The 7,699-nt window shown below is 37.3% G+C and overlaps 1 long non-coding RNA gene across 1 annotated transcript; it reads left to right on the top strand.

Annotated features, from left to right (window-relative positions):
* Positions 1-2,254: 2,254 nt before the first annotated feature.
* Positions 2,255-7,030, top strand: LOC107100938. The gene is made up of 3 exons (XR_001482051.1): positions 2,255-2,384; positions 3,745-3,796; positions 6,652-7,030. It is a non-coding gene; the product is annotated as an uncharacterized LOC107100938 (long non-coding RNA).
* The last annotated feature ends 669 nt before the right edge of the window (positions 7,031-7,699 follow it).

Genomic DNA, 7,699 nt, shown 5'->3' on the forward strand with positions numbered 1-7,699 from the left:
TGTCCAGAAGAGCGCAGTCCTAGGAACAGCTAAGATACTGCGCAGAACCCTCAAACTCCCAGGCCTCTGGTAGAGGACCCGAGCTTGAGGATGACACATATTGTACCACCCCACGAGGGGTGAGAAAACAGTTTTTATATATATAACACTAATACTCCTTAACACTAATACAAATCAATGAATACAACTGCACAAATCTGCTGCTATGAGTCAAAAATTCAACTTTACAAGTTATGCCTTCATTTTTACTTTTGACACAAATGTCACACCAGTAAAAATGATCTGTGACTTGTGGGTAGTACCCTTGATCAGACAGCAGGGTGTGCTACTTCTCGGTCAGTCTGTACCAACCGGAAATACATATATGGCCTAGAGCTTGCTCAAGAATGGCAGCAGGCAGGTGTGAGTGCATCTGCATGCACTGTGAGGCGTAGACTCTTGGAGCAAGGCCTGGCCTCAAGGAGGGCAGCAGAGAAGCCACTTCTCTCCAGGAAAAACATCAGGGACAGACTGATATTCTGCAAAAGGTACAGGGAGTGGACTGCTGAGGACTGGGGTAAAGTCATTTCATCTGATGAATCCCCTTTCCAATTGTTTAGCATATCTGGAAAACAGTTTGTTCGGAGAAGACGAGGTGAGCGCTACCACCAGCCTTGTCTCATGCCAACTGTAAAGCATCCTGAAACCATTCATGTGTGGGGTCGCTTCTCAGCCAAGGGAGTCGGCTCTCTCACAGTCTGACCTAAAAACACAGCCATGAATAAAGAATGGTACCACAATGTCCTCCGAGAGCAACTTCTCCCACTCATCCAAGAGCAGTTTGGTGATGAACAATGCCTTTTCCAGCATGATGGAGCACCTTGCCATAAAGCAAAGGTGATATCTAACTGGCTCAGGGAACAAAACATAGAGATTTTGGGTCCATGGCCTGGAAACTCCCCTGATCTTAATCCCATTGAAAACTTGAGGTCAATCATCAAGAGACGGGTGGAGAAACGAAAACCTAGGAATTCTGACAAAATGCAAGCATTGATTGTGCAAGAATGGACTGCTATTAGTCAGGATTTGGTCCAGAAGTTGATTGAGAGCATGCCAGGGAGAATTGCAAAGGTTCTGAAGAAGAGGGGTCAACACTGCAAATATTGACTTGCAGCGTTAACTCATTCTGTCATTAAAAGCTTTTGTTACTCATAATATAATTGCAATTGTATATCTGTATGTGATGACAACATCTGACATGCACACATGAAAACCAGAGGGCACCACATCATGTGAAAATATAATATTTCTGTCATTCTCAATACTTTTGGCCATGACTGTACATTTAACTACATGGTAATAAGTGGTTGTAGTTTGACTAAATGAAAAAAAATTTAAAGAGGCTGAAGATCTTTCAGAGGCACTGTAGTTTTATGGATTTTAAATTTTGTAGATCTACGTAGACGTTTTTGTATTTTCACTTTGATTTGAAAAAACAATTTGAGATATTTGAATGAAAATCCATTTAAAATGTCAGCTTGTCTCACTGTTTATTTAGGTCCTGGTTCAGCATTATTTACATGAGTAATGATGCAAAGCACATCTTCAAAAAAGAAAGGGATCTGTCAAGTTATGTAAACTCTGCTGTGCATTTCTATGAAAGAGACTAGAAAGAGACGTCATTGTTTGCATATGGATGGCAAATTTAAATATTTTTTTATGTGAGGAAATGTGTTCTTTAAACCAAACACAAGGAAGAGGAATGTTTCAAAAAAGTTTAATGCAGAAATTCCAGGATAAGAGATAAAGGTGGGCTCGACCTTGTGTATGGAGTGCATCCTGGGCCATCTTACGACACACCTCAGTTTCATGAAAGAAGTAACACATAAGTTACCACAGATATTTATTCTGTGCAGGTAGATTGCGCCCAACAGTCCAACTACCAGGCTTACTTAAATCTGGGTGTAATATCTGATCAGTCTGCAGTGACACTGATCAGTAATCAATAAGTTCTTCATTGCCTTCTTCTTTTTCTTGGAATCATTGTCGGGTGGCGGCAAAGGTTCGGAGACATTACTGCCATCTACTGTGATTGGACTTTGGGGCAGAGTATCTGAACAACCACATTCATATTCTTGTAAATTACCCTGTTCCCCATCCTAACCAGATGGCGACCCACCTCAACTGGCTCCTTTCGATGTGGGGGAGCAGCAGCTCTACTTTGAGTCTGAGCTCCTCACCCTATCACTAAGGGAGAGCCCAGACACACTACGGAGGAAACTGCGTCCTGATTTGCATCATCCTTTAAAAACTTATACAGATGGAAAAGAAGCAGAGGTGAAGACAGAGAGAAAGCAGAAGGACAATTATTTCTGTCTTCACACTCAAGAGACTAGAGGCTCTAGGTAAGTTTAAACTTAAATTGAACTTAATTTGCAGAGACTGTAGTTTTTTTAAATAAATAAAAAAGTGTAATTTAGATAAATACTTACATTTTGCTCAAAGTATTTTCTTTTTGGTGGCTTTTTTTCACAATGCTACTGAAACAGTACTTGCATTTAGGTTTCTAATTATATCTAAAAGAAATCCCTTGAACAGGTTAGATAAAGATTTCAAAGACAAAAAAAAAAAATCTTTTTTCTTTTTATCTTATAAATGTATGTACAATAAATTCCTGTTGGGTCAAAACGAGATTAACTAAACATCTAATCTTAAAAAATGTGAACAACAAATTGTTAATACATGCAAAGCTATAATTTGTAAAAAGACATTTTTACCAGAATTGTGGAATAATTTTGACATAATTTTGTTCTTCTGTATAGATTTCCTAACCGGTTCACTTAAGAGGATATTATTTCAGCTGACTTCAGACACACTAAGTCATTTATACTAAATGACACAAGTCATTTCATGTCCAAAAAGTTTTAGTCTATTTTTAGTCTGATTTTGATTTTTTAAAGTATATTCTCTGTCTGTATGTAACTTACACCTCCTAAAATGTCAGCAAGTGGACGTGCTAAAGGTAGCGCAGTGTTTCTTGACGCTGCCGACCCGGGTTCGAATGCAGCCTGTGGTCCATTGCCACATGTCTCTCTCCCTGTCTTATACCCCCTTTCCTGTCAGCCTACTTTCCAGTAACCAACCACTAGTGCCAAAAAAACCCTAAACAAAATGTCAACAAGTGAATACAAAGCAATTGTTTATAAATTGTTTTAAAAAACAAATACACAAGCATATTTATTATGCATCTCTTGATGTGTTTCAGTTTAGTTTTTAGAGCGTGAATTCAGTCTCAAGGCGTTTTACAGAGACAATTCAATCAGATCATACAGTCAGATTGCTTCAAATTTAAGGAAAACCAACTGATTGCATCATGTCCGTGACTCAACAGCAATCCCTCACACCGAGAATACATGCAGTGATAATGGAGATATTTCATTTTCTTTTGAATTGATGATATTTAATGTATCTCCTCAGGACCTTGTTTTAGGTTTATTAAGTTGAATTATTAACATACTGAGTGAGAAACATACTTCCATTGCTTGACTTGTCAGACAGACAGTTCCCCAGTCTGAATATCCTCGATCTTTGCTTTCAGAATATTAGATTTAAAAAAAATAAGAACTTCAATATTTATTGATTAGTGGCATTTCCAATTTTGAGTATTAAGGCAACCAAACAGATCTGTCTCAGAACATCACTTTGAATAACTTAGAATAATAATAATAATAATTTATGACTCATAACTAATCTTTGTGTCTGTAGGAAACTGAAGTAAGAATGGATGAGCTGTTTTTTGTGATCCTCCTCTCTACAGGTAAGATCCATATTCTGTCATGACCGATTAGTTATACTCATAAATCAACAACATTTTCCAGCTATTTTGCCTAAAATTAAACACTTTTGGTTGCTAATAATTTAGAATATGACTAAAAACCTGATTCAATTCAAAGGTTTGACTTCATTACACTAATAACTACACACTGCGATACATTTCAAACAATAATTTCTAACGTTATGGCAGCTGATGGTAAACAAAAATTCAGTTTCTTAAGAATATAATAGTCAAAAAACAGTTTTCAATAAGTAATTGTTGATGAGCTGCGGCTGGTTTTGCACAAATTGTTGCATCTGCGCAGCGTGGGATGGAGGTGTGTGGCCTGTGGCTCTGCTGAGGTGTTAAAGGGGTCATAGAATGATTATATAGGGTATTTGGTGCTGGTCATGTAAAGCACTTTGCATTGTCTTTGTACTGAATTATGCTATACAAATAAATTTGCCTGCCTTGCCTTGCCATTTGCCTTGGTCCTTGAGGTCTCTGAATAGGGTAACATTGGTTGCGCTGAAAATGGCCTATTTGCTGTTCTATGGGCCCTAATTAAAGCCTGATTAAAAACCCTAGAATTAAACGATGGGTTTTCTTCCTGTTATGGTATGTTCATGAATATTTAGATGAGCTGTGCGCTGATTAGTTGGTTAACAGTGAGCGAAGCTGCTGAGCAAAGACGCATCATAGAAACAAGCACCCACTCAACATCTAATGTCCTACTTTTGGTTTATTTTTCTGACTAATCCAATCAGCGCGCTCTCTGACAAACAGTCGCCGGGAACGCACGTTGAAGAGAGCATCGCTTTGGACAGATATGCACAGGTTTCACCAGAACCTGCTTCCCACACCCGTTCTCTCTTATTGTGTCTGCGCAATCGAAGTAGTTCTAATCCGCACATGGTGCACGAATTATTGTATTGCCTGCACGCTCTCACTCACATTAAAAAAACATTACCTTGTATAGTCTAAAGTGCAGGATTATTTATCCGACTCGCGGGCATCCGTGAACAACTATCAATATCAAGGAGACTCCTGGAAGACTTGGGATGTCTGTTACCGACCCCCCTCCTCCAGCTGAGGATGGACGGCTCATGGCTCTTAGTCGACCCCCCCCAACCACCCACCTACCCTCCCTTGGGCCAGTGAACCACAGGGCTGCATGTCAATTTTGGGGCTTGAAAAAAGTACAGGTCAGAACCAAATATGGCAACATCCCCGAATTGACATTAATTCGGTGCTTCTTCTGGATTCGCCCGTTTTATGGTGGAAGTTTAGAATTGTGAGATTTGCAGAGAAAGGAGGTGTTGGTGGGGTTAGAACTTCTCTGTATGTCCATTTCTCCCACTGAACTATTGTTATTCATTTATTACGATATAAACTCTGTTTTGCATTCTATGACCCCTTTAAACATCAGGCTTTTCAGCACTGTCAAACACATTAGATTAGATTAGATTAGATTAGATTAGATTAGATTAGATGAGCTTTATTGATCTCAAAGCGGAGAAATTCACTGGTCACATATTGGCATAGAAGTTAAAGAAGGTGCAAACAAGGAGGAAAAAGGTGCATTAAGAATAAACAATATATATACAGTATATCAAGATAAATAAGGATTAAGGTGCAAGTGTACATTTATCGCACACAATGAAAAACTAAGAAATAAAAATAAGAAATAAAAATATGTACAATCCGGATGGCTTATATACAGGTGAATTTACTTAAAGTGTAGTAGGTAAGGAACAACGGTGAGCTATATCGGTAAAAAAAAAAAGCTTTTGGTACTTTTACAGATAAAGCTTGAAAACAGAGGAAGGTATGATGTGCTCTAGAATATAATAGTAGATGGCTGTGTTCTAGGACTGTGGTCCATAAGCAGATAATAGGGCACCCATAATTCATTACTCACTGTGGACATTTCTCTTTGGACTCGAGCAACATGGTTAATTTGCGTATCCACTCTTCTTCCAGACTGTGGGACCTTGTCAAAATGAAATGCAAAACATACTTTAATCTGAAAAGAGGATCACTGAGTAACAGTCAAATTTCTTTAATGAGCCGCAGTACTGTCAGATGCAAGTGGTGTCATTGTTTAAGTTGTGGTTTAACGCAGAAGGATTAGGTTGTAACCCAAGCCCTCAGTAGGTCTGTATGTGGCACCGGTTAAAGTTCTGACTCCAGGTGTACGCCTTACAATTCTTCTCAGCCAGTTTCTGAAGGGGCTTCACAACCCTCTGAAGGCTGTAGTTACACGTTATTTGTTAATTTGGTTTTTCAACAACACCATTTTCCTTTCACACAAATTTCAACTGCTATATCTGGAAGGCAATGCCCCATGGCTAACCTACCAGATGGAGGGCATTTCTTACCATAAAGTCAGCAGTCATCCTTATTACTTCATGACATTTTTGAGTGAATGAATATATATTATAAATTGTTATATGTAGTCTAAGAGAAACTGAATTTTTGTTTTCCATTCATTTGAGGCCACTCTAATCAAAGTTACTGAAATCAATATTTTTTTTATTGTAATGGTATTTTGGCTTGGTGATATGCAGCTGTAGACTTGGGTGAAAGATTTAACCATGAATTGTTGTTGATTGTCTCTCTGATGACCATCGTCATGTTCTGTAACCAACTTGATATTGCTTTTCTTCTTTTTAATTTCAGTTAAACCTCTATTTAGGCTCATTAGTGCAGTTCTTAATATGTTTTCAGAGTAACACTGTAAATAGAAAACCAGTTGATTTTCAGCAGAATCAGTTATAATTCTCTAAAAAGAAACAAGTTCAAGCCTGAAATTAATTCATCGTGTATATTTAAAAAAAGTCTACTTCTATTCTCAGGTTTTTGTGCCACCACTTCATATATGTTTTTTAACTATCCAATGACCTGGCATGATGCAAAAAGTTACTGCTTTGATGGTAGAACTACGCTGGTTCAAACAGATGATGTGTTCCACTCAAACTGGAAAAATTCAGAATACTCCAAGGCCTGGATAGGACTGATTACCAACACCTCTGTATGGCACCACATAAGCAACGAAACGGCTCAATATTTCAACTGGAGCTCCGGTCAGCCAGACAACCTCCTCAGTGAACTGTGTGTGTCTATGACTGAAGTTGGAGATTGGTATAATTGCAACTGTTCTGAACTTAAACCGTCTATTTGCTATGACGGTAGGTTAAAAAAAAAAACTGGGTTAAAAATTTGGAATGCATTGAAATGAAGGTTATTTCATGTCAGTTGTTCTTAATCAATTCTTATCTATTTAATTAATTATCTAAATAGTGCTTAACAAAAATCACTGTGAATAAAACAAAACTCCCGTTCTCTCCCTTAAAAAAGGTTTTCTCCTTTAAAATTACCTTTTTTAATTAATAAAAGAGTTTTCTTATCTTAATATCTCTCACCATAAAAATAAGCAAGAGCTATATGGTAAACATGGTATGTTAGTATAATTCAGCCTATATTTGATTTACTTTGGTCTAATGTAAAATGTTAAAAACAAAATCCTTAGAAAGCAGAGGTCTGTAATTAACATTTCATTTTTCCAAGCAAAACAATGCTCAAAAAGTTTATTGTCTTCCAATTCTTTGACATTTACATCCACAAGTTGGCATTTCTTATATATATTCTCATCATCTACCATTTTATTTAAACCACTCATTCTCTGGTGTGGAAGATTATACAACATTGTTGCATAGTTACAAAGAAAACATAACAGGAATAGTTTGTGAATTTGATTTTATAGTGAATTACTATATATATATATATATATATATATATATCACTCTCATTAAAAAATAAATTAAGGCAATGTTCACACTGCAAACAAATTTTGCCCAAATCCAATTTTTTTGGCCTTGAAGGGCCTCAGGTGATATTCTTAGT

This window comes from Cyprinodon variegatus, unplaced genomic scaffold (assembly GCF_000732505.1).
Source record: "Cyprinodon variegatus isolate N-32 unplaced genomic scaffold, C_variegatus-1.0 Scaffold1031, whole genome shotgun sequence".
In the NCBI taxonomy this organism is placed as follows: Eukaryota; Metazoa; Chordata; class Actinopteri; order Cyprinodontiformes; family Cyprinodontidae; genus Cyprinodon; species Cyprinodon variegatus.